Below are 12,387 nucleotides of genomic sequence, written 5' to 3' on the forward strand. Positions count from 1 at the left end.
GAATACCAGAGGAGCAGCCACTTGGGCCCTTGTTTGGGCTGGAAGGTGTCAGGGCATAGACACAGCTGAACACAGTTGGGCGGGGTGGGCAGAGGCAGGGAAGCCAGAGCCAGGCCTCTGGCAGGGTTGGACCATGTTGGTCCCACTCCACCCCACTGGGCATTAGAGATGAAAGCTGTATCGGAGCCCAGCTCACGAGATTTATGCGGGAGATGGGGAGATACCAGGGTTGGGCAGAAGAACCAATGGCAAGCCAAGATGCCTGCAGGGGGCGGGATGGTCAGGAGAATTCAGCGAGGGTTTGGGACACAATGGAAACAGAGCAGGATTGTCCCAGCTAACCAGAGCAAGTGTCCCCCTGGGCCACGGGTGGGAGCGGTGCAGGAGGACGGGCCTCAGACTCAGGACAGCAGCACCCCTTCCTGTAGAACTGCATGCTAGTCATCTGTCACCAGTGCTGTGTGTCCTCCTAGCTCTGGGTCCTTCCACCTGGAAGCTGCTCTTTCTTTCTAGCATCAAGGCCCACAGGCCGGGGACATCTGGGTGGGCCCCCCTAGGACTGGCCCCATCTGGGCACAAACCTTTCCTTTGCCAGCCCCCTCCCTTCCTGTGTCCATGGAGAGAGTGTCTGAAGGGATCAAATTCCTGTTTTTAATTAATATTTGGAAAAAACACCCAAAGCTAGTTGTTTTATTTTTGAAGCCAGATATACTTGGGTTTAAAGAGAAGTTGCTACGAAAGACACTGATGTGGCCGCTGAAGGTACTGGTGCCTTCTGTTTGTCCCCTTGATTCACAGAAGACGTTGTCAAAGGCCTCTCCCAGGGCACACAGCTCAGAGACCCCAGGCCCTGAAATGGAAGGGGACAGAGGCTGCCTGAATTTCTGGATTGGGGCACTAAGGCATGACAGCTGTTCCGAGAGGGACCACTCTCCAAAACACTGGGTTTCCCTGGAACCCTGGCTTTCCCAGGCCACGGTGGGCCCGGAGTCGGAGCACCAGTCTCGGTGACTTGCGATCTTCCCCAGGATGACAGTGATCACTCTGATAATGATCGTGGCAGCGGCGCCGGGATGACCCCAGCCAGTCTTCCCCGGATATGCGCCTGCACCGCCGGGCCCTGTGTGTGCCGAGTACTGCGGAGCTGCTGCTCTTGCCATTCCCACTTGATGGATGAAGAAGTGGGGACTCCCAAAGGCAAAGCCGCCTGCCCCCGGTCTCACAGATCCTAAGGATGGATGCCAGGACTGGGACACAGGCTACCTTCCCCCAAACCTGTGCTCCTAACCACACAAATGCCCAGGTGCGGCCACTGGCCTCCCCTTCCTCCCGGCTCTGCTACAGGCAGGCTCACTGGTCCTCCCCAAGGTGCCAGCTCGCCCCAGGCCTGCGGTGGTGGGGACAGCCACCAGGTGTCTTTGACTTTTCTGGCTCCTTTGGCCTGAGGATGCAGAACCTGTTCCCAGAAGTGGTCACAGAGGCTGGATAATACCATGTTGAGATGATATAATTTGGGACAAGTAAAGAAATCTGAATTTTGACTTAAATTATAGGGTGTTTGACATTTGTATTAATCTCTGATGTCATAATGGCCTTGGGTTTTGACAGAGGAAAAAAAGCCCTAAGCCTTGAAACATGCACAGTGAAATAATAGCAAGGAAAATACAAGGTGTCTAGAGTTGGCTTTAAAATACTACACACACACACACACACACACACACACACAGAAAAGGTAGAGGAGATAGATGAAACCAGATCAGCAATGGAGGCCTTCTCGTCGTGACCTCACGTGGCCGGAAGGGCGAGAGAGCTCTCTCAGGCCTCTTTTATTCCTAAAGGCTCTGTCCTGTGACCTCATCACCCCTCAAAGGCCCCACCTCCTAATACCGTCACCCCTGAGGTTAGAATGTCAGCACAGGAATGGGGGGTGGGGGGTGGGCACAAACAGTCTACAGCACACAGAATGGAATGGTGTTCAGCCCTATGAAGGAATGAGATTCTGACACACGCTGCAACATGGATGACCCTGAAGGTAGATGCTAATGTGCTAATGCAATAAGCCAACACAAAAGGACAAATATTGCGTGAGTCCACTCATATGGAGTGCCTAGAATAGTTAATTCATGGGCACAGAAAGCAGATGGTGGTTGCCGGGGGCTGGGGGAGGGGAGAGAGGGTGCTATCATGTAGGGGGGACAGAGGTTCAGTCGGAGAAGATGAAAACGTCCTAGAAGTGGACGATGGCGGTGCCGCAGCATGTGAATATGCTCTAGGCCACTGGACTGTGCACTTAAAAATGGTTTAAAAGGTCAATGTTATGTATATCCCACCACAAAAAATGTGAGTAGGGTCAACAAGCTAACAGGCCCCTGATGACCACTTTGGTGCAAATGATCAGTTTTCAGCTATCCAGGCACCTAAATAGAACTAAGCATTTGCATGTAATTTCACATAATTCTCCTTCAAAATGAAGTACTGGGGAGATGATTAGTTAGGAATTTCTTAGGGAAGGCATTAGATGCCACATGAAACAGGATTTAAAAGGGGGGAAAAATCTCCGAAGGGTAGGGGCCTTGGTGCCGGACGGCAGCCCAGGGACAGACTATTTGGACCGAGCTCCAAGGACTGAGAGACACCTCATGGGAAAGACTTCCTTCAGACGCAGACCTTGTGGGTTCTCCCTGCTCACACCTTCCCCTGCAGATGGGAAGTGGGAAGATGCACGAGAAAAAGTAAGTATGAGGTCCAGTTTTCAAAGATCATCTAACTTTCTACATGTTTAAACATTGACATGTTTTCAAAGTCGAATCTAAAAACCACAAAGCACATTCAGAAAAGGTTAGCCTCTCTCCCTGTGCACAGTTTCCTCCCTGGTTTGTGTTGCTTTCTTTTGATTTTGTTTTGGTTTCGTGTATTCTTCCAATATTAGATTCAGTGTGACTTGTCTGTGGGTTCCAGCTGCAGCCTGACCGTCCTTCCCACGCAGGAGCAGTACGCAGCAGAGCTTGCCTCTGTTCCTGCCGGGCCAGGAAGTGTGCCGGGAGGAAGGAAAAGAGACCCAGCAATGCTCATTGGCTTCCTTCTACTACGGAACACACTGAATGGGCACCAGCTCTGTGCCAGGCCCGAGAGATTGAAAATAAGTTGGTTTCCATTCTTTCTGTTTAGAAGATGATTCTCATGGCAAATTATTGAAAATAAAGCAAAGCAAAATAACCAACGAAAATGAAGAGCAGTTTTTTGAAAGAACAGGATGGGGGTCTCGCTCAAGGCCAGCTTCGGGGTCCCCTCTGAAACCTTGCTGACTTACCCCTGCAGAACTACTCGCCCCTCCCCCATGCCACCCCATGCACACTTTGCAGGAGACCACGTGACATTATGACCACTCCTGTGTCTGGCTCCCCAAACTGCAGGCATGATGGGGTCGGAAACAATGGTTCATTTCTTTCTGGTGGATAAAATAACATTTGTAGAGTCCAGGCCTGGCTGGTGTGGCCCAGTGGATTGAGTGCTGGTCTGTGAACCAAAAGGTCGCTGGTTCGATTCCCAGATGGGGCACATGCCTGGGTTGCAGGCTGGGTTCCCGGTTGGGGGCCCGATTGATGTTTCTCTCTCCCTTCCCCTCTCTCTAAAAAAATAAATAAAATCTTTATTAAAAAAGAGCCCAGCACAGAGAGGTGCCTTCAGATGTCTGAATGAATGAATGAATGAATGAGGAGGCTTTGCCAGGTGATGAGGAATTACCACACAGTGCTGGCCATCTGACCTGCTAACAACTTAATGAACTATGTAGAAATGTACTCCTAAAATTCCAACAACAGGATATAGGCCAATTTATGCATTTATTTCCCACCTCATTCCAGTAATATGAAACTGGTGTGGTTTTGTTTGTAAAGAAATGCCAGGGCAAGTAAGCTAAGTGCAAACACAGAACCTGCCGTCAGGAAGAACTCCTGCCAGCATCTGAGTTTGTCAGTAGAGCTTCAGCTCCCAGGTGCCCACGGCATTGGGCAGTGGCGATGGTGGCAGTGATGGTGGTCACGGAGGGACTCAGCATAAAAAAGAATCCCAACAGAAGGAAATGTAAATGGCAAATTCCTAGACCTATAATAAATGGCAAAAAATGTCTGCCTTCAAATCACAGTGTCTTAGGTAGCTAATCCTGCCTGAAATGACCACATTGCTTGACGTATGCTTGCAGAACAGCAGTTAGTTAAACCGATGCATACGTGCCACAAATACGTAAATGTAGACAAAAATTTTACTGCCAAAAACCTCAACCATAAAATTGATGTGGGAATGTTCCACAAGATTCAGGAACTTGCAGAATCAGGACAGATCTATTCCAGTGATGTGTACAGGTGGTCAAGACCCCTCACCTGGACGAGCAGAAAGGTCAGGGTTATGGAGGGGCCCCTCCTGTGTCCCAAGATCTCACACAGAAAATACCGAAGGGTGAACCACTGTGAGAGGTCAAAGACATCCGCTGCACAGTTACCTATCACATTATATAATCACCACTTCTTTCCCTTTTGATGAGAACCATGAAGATCTGGTCTCTGAGCGACTTGAAGTTTATGATGCAGTGTTACCAACTATACCCACTCAGCTGTACATTAGATCTCCAGAACGTATCCATCTCGCAGCTGCAAGTCCAAACCCTCACACAACGCTCCCCCAAGGCCCCCACTCCGGCCCCTGCCCCAGTCCCTGGTAACGGTCGTTCTACTTCCCGCTTTATGAGTCTGGCTTCTTCAGATTCCATGTAAATGAGGTCACACGGTATTTGTCTTTCTCTGACCTACCTCGCTGAGAAGCATAATGTTCTCAAGGTCCATCCGTGTTGTGGCATGTGTCAGAATTTCCAACTGAAGATTGAGTAATATAACATTGTATACTGGGTCATACACTTCGAGAGAGAATGTCGTGTTCCTGCCCCATCAGTTCTGTCCTCGTGGGCATTTGCCTCACTTAGGGAGGGGCTCAGGACAAAGGGCATGCTTGGCCGTGAGACCCTGGGTGGACTGTGTAACCTCCCTGATGCTGTAAACAAGGACGTGAGGCACAACCCGATGGGGCTGCTGTGAGAATCATGTGACATGATGCAGGGCACCAGGTGCAGCCTGAATACTGTCTGTACTGTTGCTCACCAAGAGGGGACAAATCTGAGGATGCACTGTCACTAGCAGGCTTGGTGCATCTAGTTCCCTTGGCCCTCCTGATTCATATTAAATCAGAACTGAACGCAGGGAGGGTGATGGAGCTCCAGGCACACTCTGCCAGGGCTTTCCCTGGAGAAGCCCCATCAGACAGGAGACCGCTGCTTTTTCCAGTCATTGTCTCAACGTCTGCACAGATCGGAGCATAATCCCTGACCCCAAAGCCAGAACTTCTCAATCCAGAGAACAGAGCTTCTTTCGCTTTCTCACACATGCTGATTTCTGGAGATAATTCGGGGCAGAATACACTATATCTTCTCTTCCTCTCCCTCGTCTCCACCCCCATCAGATCTCAAGTGGTTTTCAACATTTGCTCTAAAATGCAACATCTATCTGTCATGGAATCTTGAACCAATTGACTTTTATCCTCAAACTCGATTTGCAGAGTGGGCTGCCCGTTGGTCGGACAAAACGGCACACAGGGTTGGAAGCGTGCAGAGACCCGTGGTGCTTATGGGACATGAACCACAGAGGCTCTGGGCAGCAGCTCCACGGTAATGAAATGCAAAGCTTCTGCCCTGCAAGGCTTCAGATGAAGGAAACCATGTCCATGCATTTCCCCGACTTCTGGTGGTCAGCAACACACTCGCAATCGGCGAGCAGGGGATCAATGTGTCCAGCGGTGTGGCAGCCTCCCTGCTGCACTTCCCGCCAGACATCCTTCTACTCTAGTCGCCTCAGGAGGCAGGGCTGTCTCTCGGACCACAGTGAGTGAGAAGCCAGGAAGAAACGACGGGAACTGTCCATGCCACCAGAGAGGAGACTGAAATGTGGGGAGGAGGGTGTGGCCGAAAGCAGCCACCCAGCACCACCCAGCAGCCTGTCTCTGACACCTCATTTTCCTCACCTGCACCCATGTCTATGGTCTGGGTGGGGCCCCAAGGAAGCAGCTTCCCATGAACCAATCCGCTACAGGGACCACTGCCAGCTGCATTTCTCACCTTCAGTCTGGGGGGTCCCTCATCTCCTGCCCCTTCTGCTCCCCAGAAACCTCGTTCTCACTGCCCAAGAGGGGGTGTTAGAAAAGCGCACCTGTGTACAGCATGTCCGTTTTCTCCCCAAATCACATCTAATGGCTGCAGACACTTGCTGAACTTGTAGGACTAACCACAGCGAGGTTCTATGTTACGCCCACGAGGACAGCCCTCGCAAAGACATTGGAAACAACGGGTGTTGGCGAGGCTGCGGGGAAGTGGGAACCCCGGTGCACTGCTGGTGGGAATGCGAAATGGTCTAGCCACTCTGGAAAACAGTGTGGAGGGTTCTCAAAAAATTAAACATACAATCACCATCTGCTCCAGCAACTGCACTCCTGGGTAAACACCCTACAGAAGTGAAAGCAGGGGCCCAGACAGATGCTTGAACACATGTATTCAGGGCAGCGTTATCCGTACGGCCCACACGTGATGCGATCAAACTCTTCATCGACCGACATGAAACGTGGTCCATACCCAAGGTCCACAGCCTTTTTAGCACCAGGGGCTGGTTTTGTGGAAGACAGATTTTCACGGCCGGGGGGCGGTGGTGAGGACACAGAGGCAGAGCTTAGGTGGTAACAAGAGTGACGTTTTGCTCACTTGGCCACCACTCACCTCCTACTTTGTGGCCCTGTTCCTAACAGGCCACGCATGGCTGGTACCGGTCCACAGCCTGGCGGGTGGGGACCCCTACACATACAATGGAATAATATTCAGCCTTAAAAAGAAGGAAGTCTGGACACAGGCCACAGCATGGACGAACCTGGAAGACATCATGCTCAGTGAAATAGGCCAGGCAAAAGGGACAAATGTGGTGCAATTCCACTTATCTATCCTGCGTGTGAGCAGCGTCTTGGAGGCAAATTCGTAGAGGCAGAAGGTAGGAGAGAGGTTACTAGGAGTGGAAGTGGAGGACCGGTGTTGACTGAGTACGGAGCTGCAGTCGGGGAAGGCGAAAGGGCTTGGGGACTTGCAGTGGTGACGGCCACACAGCACTGTGAATGGGCCTAGTGCCGCAGAGCTGGACCCTTAACATGGTTAGGATGGTAAGTTTTATGTTGTGTTTGTGTCACCACAATAAAAGACTGTGTATCAACAGCTCATGAAACTGAACACCTAAAAGGCCGAAATTTATTGTACACCTCATGAGCTTGACTTTTTAAAACATCACCACCTCCAGTCCTTTGTGGGAAGCTTATTGTTTCCAATACCTTGTTCTCCCCTCTCCTTCGCCACACCCTGAGGTTGCTGGCTCAGGCAGAGTCAGAGACAGCCACAGAGAGAGAGGGGACATTTCTAAAAGACGGAACACATTTGGGCCCCGCCCCTTGCTCGAGTGATTTTCTTCTCCCCTCTTCTCCGCCTCTGCCAATCCCTCAGTGCAAGCTGGTCCAGGCCCCAGGAGGATGACTGTCTCCTCTGGTCTCAATTATACACTGCCTGAGAAGGATGGCCCATTCTGCGTGTTCTACACGGGATACCCCTGGGGACAATCGGCCTCAGCCCCTGGCAGGGTCACCCAGCACAGACATGGCTCCCCCCAAAAGAGGGGGATCCATGCACCGGGCAGCCACCTGCTGCCTGCAGATAAAAGGCTAAACCCTGAGAACGGTCGGGGTGCACAAAGTCTGGACCGAATGCTTTTGTCTAAATCAACGACTTCCAACTGATGTACCACAAGAATTTTTAAAACATGCAACACCTGACTGTTTAGTCAGGAGCACTGACCTCTTTTCCCTCGGATTGTCAAATAAAAAAATAACAACCGGCAACACAATAGCTGTTGATGTGATGCCCTGTCTTGAGCCATAAATATACAGGTCACATAACAGACTTGCATCTTATTCGTCATGTCACACAATGAGGTTTGTGTCTGATTGGTTAATTCTTGGTACCAGAAATCCTTATGTACAAGTATAGGCACCTGATTTTTTAAAAAAGTCACTTTGGAGCAAAAAGAATAAGTAATTACTATTATCATTTTTTTTGGTAAATCAATCAAAATTATACTTTTTTTTTGGTCAGACCGACAAAAAATACAATATATTTTTTGGTGTGCTGCAGAGTTGTAATAATTAGTTTATGTGTGCCAGGAGATGAAAAAGGTCTAAATCGCTGGTCTAAACACAGATGGAAACGGACCATGCAAGCAGGTAATGCTGGCATGCGGCTGGGCCCAGGAGCACAACCATGCCGGGTGGGAGGGATGGGGTGCAGTGGGGTGTTCATGGTCCCCCCCGAGAGGCATGCTGACCGTCCGGCCATAGAAAGGAAAGGAGCTCTGACGCATGCCGCAGCGTGGGTGAGCCTCGAAGGAAGAACTCGAGGTGAAGGGAGCCCGTCCCAGGGGCCACATCCTGCCTGTGTTTCTGTGGCCTCGGTGAACGCGCACCCAGAACAGACAAACTCATCCAGACAGAAGCAGACGAGTGGCTGCAGGGGCTGCAGGAGGGGACAGGGCAGCTGCTTCATGGGGACAGGGTTTGCTAGGGGAAGGCGAAATATTCCAGAATGAAACAGAGGTGATGTTTGCGCAGTCTCGTAAATAGACTTAACACCACTGAATCACACATTCCAAAATGGTTCAAGTGGTAAAGTTTATGGTATGTGTATTTTAGCACCATATAAAAAATCATTTTGCAACACCAGGTGGGCCCAGAAAGGCCACATTTACTGCCCATTTTCCACCCCAGTCTCCACTCACTCATTGGCTGCCAGGTGGTCACACATGAACCTGATCCCAGCCAGGCCAGACTGGTGCCCACTCCCGACAGGCCAGCGCTTCAGCAGGTCCCCACATCTGCACACGCATGCCCTCCCAGAAACATCTTCCTCCCTTTCCCCCACAACAACCTCTTCGTCTGTCTGGAGTGCCTGGTCCCCTCGCAGGCCCCCACCCTCTCCAGGGTCCAGACTGGAGGGAAGAGCACGGATGGCGGTCCGGCTCCTGCGAAGCATGGCAGCACCAACCTCGACTGGCTGGGGGCTGAGGCTCAGTCACCGGACTTCTCTGTGCCTCAGTGTCCTCGTCTGGAGAGTGGCAGTAATGGTTGTGCTCACTCCACAGGTCACAGGAAGGATTCATGACCTCATTCGCTGTGTTAGGTGCTTGAACACTTAGCGCCTGGCACTTAGGCAGCACCACGTGTGTGTTACCCATCAGGTGAAGCTTTGCCTGCTGGTTCATGGGTCAGTACCTCAGCCTTAAAGTAGAGAATGCTTGAGGGAAGGGACTCTGTCTGGTTGGGGACCCTCATTTTCGAGCATTTCACGGGGACAGCATGAAATCAATAAGTGCTCTGATCCTCACCATGAGGGAGAGGCGCTCTCCTGGGCCCTTCGCTCACTGTTCTGGAGCCTTGGAGCCCCAGAGATCCAGAGACACCTTCCATGCCAGATGCCCGCCCTTAGCCACCTGCAGACGCAGCCTGAGCGCACCTCGCTGTCGCCCTGCGGCTTGGAGCTCTCCAGGCCCCCGCTGCTCCTGGAGCAGAACACATGCTCTGTGGTGGAAGCAGGCCCTCTCAGCTCCTAACAAGGGAGCTCCGGGAAGCAGGGGTCCTCACACAGGGTGGGGCTCTGGCCACAGGGTGGTCAGTCCTTCCCAGAGTCCCTCCTGCCCATGACCCTCACACCTTCATGAAAGCCCCCCGGTGCAAGCAGCTCCGGGAGACCAGCTGGCAGTTTCCACATGCTGAGGGGCCCAGAGAGGTGAATCCAGCAAAGAACTTCTTCTCCCGGCCCATCTAGTCTTGGGTGGGACACAGGGGCTGCAGGCAAGGGGTCCCAGGCCCCTCCAAAGCAGAGCTGCCTCCTCAGGAGCAGGGCTCCTGCACTTGAGCAAGCACACGGGGCCTTCAGCCGGGGCCTTTCCAGGGTAGGCACTCACTCCAGGCCCTAAGTCACTGCCGATCTAAAACCCATGCCTTCCACAAATCCCAGAACAGACTTTTATGAGGTATAAGCTGCCAGTGTGAACATATTGCCACTATTTAAAAAGTGCAATTTAAGCCCCTCTTTCCTGTGTGTGGAAACGCCAGGGTTTGTTTTGGCAATGTGGTCTGTTTCTAGTTCCACCATCGGAGAAGCCACAGCAGGGCAGGGCGAGGAGATAAGGGGAGCGACCAGGTCTGCTTTCGAAATACCCCAGGGGGTCTCCGTTATATCAGGAGAGGGTAGCAGAAACCTTATAACATTCTTCAGATAAAGTTAGCTTTTCATTTGCCTGGAAGGGCACGTTTGGTTTTGATTCTGGCGACATCATAGAGGGTGCCAGAGCTGGACCTGGTGCAGCCCTGCATGCAGAGGTGAGGGGTGAGAGTGCTGGTGGCCAGGTGCCAGAAAGTAGACGTGTTGGCAGAGCAGTGGTTGTCATGGACTGGACGGTGTCCCCTCAGGATTCACATGTTGAAGCCTTGACGCCCAGTGTGACTATATTTGCAGACCGGGCCTCCAGGAGGTCATTGAGGTCCTGTGAGCTCAGAAGGGTATGGCCCTGATCTGACAGAACTGGAGGCTGATGAGATGAGGGAGGGATGCCGGGCCTCAAATTCTCTGCACAGCGGAAAGGCCGTGTGAGGACGCAGTGAGAAGGTGGCCATCTGCACCCCACGGCGAGGGTCCTCCTCAGACAGCAAATCAGCTGACACCTTCACCGGGGCTTCCTACCTCCAGAACTGTGGGGAGACAACTTTCTGTTGTGTCAGCCACCAGCCTGTGCTGTAATGGCGGACTGGCGTAGTGGGTCACCACGCCAATGAGGCAGTCCGTCACTCAGAGGTGCTGGTTGAGGGTCACAGGCATCGAACACTGTGGCACACGTCCCATTGAGGCTCCAACCAAGGGAGCAGCATTGCCCAGTAGTCCCCTCTCCACCTCCCCAATAATCAGTATCCAGTAATGGCCTTGGGAGACCACTGCCCTGCCATCAAGCTGGATCAGGAGGAAGAAAGAACATTTTTTTCTATCACCTGCACGTGCACACTTGTCTCTGAGTCCCAGGAAATCTGGAGCCACATATGGGTGGCATCAGGTGGCAATGGGGACACTGAGCCTTTGACTCCAATAGTGGCATGCCCACAGTCAGGGCTGGGTCCTCGAAAAACTGGCGTCACCAGAGACACACCCGGTGTCCTGACCTGCCCTCCTCTGACACTGCCAGCTCTGACCTGGGGTTCACTCAGGATTCAGCACGGAGTCTCCCATGTGGGTCGTGATCAGCCACTGGCCTGTCCCCAGGCATGAACTGTGCTCCTGGGACCACGGGCTCCCTGGGCCCAGCCATCACCATCAGGGCTCCCAGGGCTGTGGAGCCATCAGAGGCGCCCAGTGCATAACCTGAGGTAGGCTGGCGAGGCCAGCTGAACTGCAGTCAGAGACGCCGGGTTTGGGTTCAGTGGGCCAAGTACTCTGCTCACACAGGGAGAGCAGGGGCCTGCGTCAGGGCTGTGAAGCAAAGCCAACATAGTCCCAGAATTGGGGACCAGTCATGAACCCCAGAGGGGCAGGAGCCTGAGGCACTACTGGCATGAACGAATAAATGAGTGAATGGAAGAATGAGGGGAAAACATGTACTGTAGTGGCCCAAATCCTCTAGAAGGATGCTAGAAGCCTCTCTGAGATGGGGAGGAGGGGAAGGGCTGGCAATGACTTGGGCACAGAGCACCTCTGCCCAGAGGAAAAGCTGGTAAAGAATTGCAGGCATTGGATTGTGAGGCAGCCTGGGGTCAGGAGGGTGGGTGAGACTGGCCAGGCAGAGCAGGAAAGGGGAGGAAGGGAAGGGAAGAAAAAGGAAGGGAAGGGAAGGGGAAGGGAGAGGGGGAGGGGAGGACACAGGGGTCCTGAGAGCAGCGAGCTGTAATAATAAAGCAGTGGGTCTGAACTAGAGACGCCCACGGGTAAGTTCGGTATGAGATGGGGAAATGTCCCCAGAATGTGCCAACTGGGAAGTTCCAATGGTCCCTTCTCTGTCCAACATAATCTCTACAGAGATAATAATGATGGTAACAAGAATTTTAAAATACTAATAATAATGGTTAACATTTATGAATACTTTCAATATGTTCTAAGCACTTTTCCCACATTTAATCTTTTTTTCGCACATTTAATCTTTTTGCCCTCATATCAGTAAAAGACACTATCACTTTCCGTGCTTTGCAAATGAGGATGCCGCGGTACAGAGTGGCTGAGCA

At 52.0% G+C, this 12,387-nt stretch overlaps 1 protein-coding gene and 1 long non-coding RNA gene across 8 annotated transcripts in view; one reads left to right on the top strand and one right to left on the bottom strand.

Annotated features, from left to right (window-relative positions):
• Window positions 1-12,387, bottom strand: part of COL23A1 (collagen type XXIII alpha 1 chain) — a 291,034-nt gene that overhangs the window by 208,734 nt on the left and 69,913 nt on the right. The window lies entirely within an intron of this gene.
• On the top strand, window positions 1,113-8,152 carry LOC118498066. Its single transcript, XR_004900590.1, has 3 exons — window positions 1,113-1,124; window positions 3,674-3,677; window positions 8,017-8,152. It is a non-coding gene; the product is annotated as an uncharacterized LOC118498066 (long non-coding RNA).

This window comes from Phyllostomus discolor, chromosome 13 (assembly GCF_004126475.2).
Source record: "Phyllostomus discolor isolate MPI-MPIP mPhyDis1 chromosome 13, mPhyDis1.pri.v3, whole genome shotgun sequence".
Lineage (NCBI taxonomy): Eukaryota > Metazoa > Chordata > Mammalia > Chiroptera > Phyllostomidae > Phyllostomus > Phyllostomus discolor.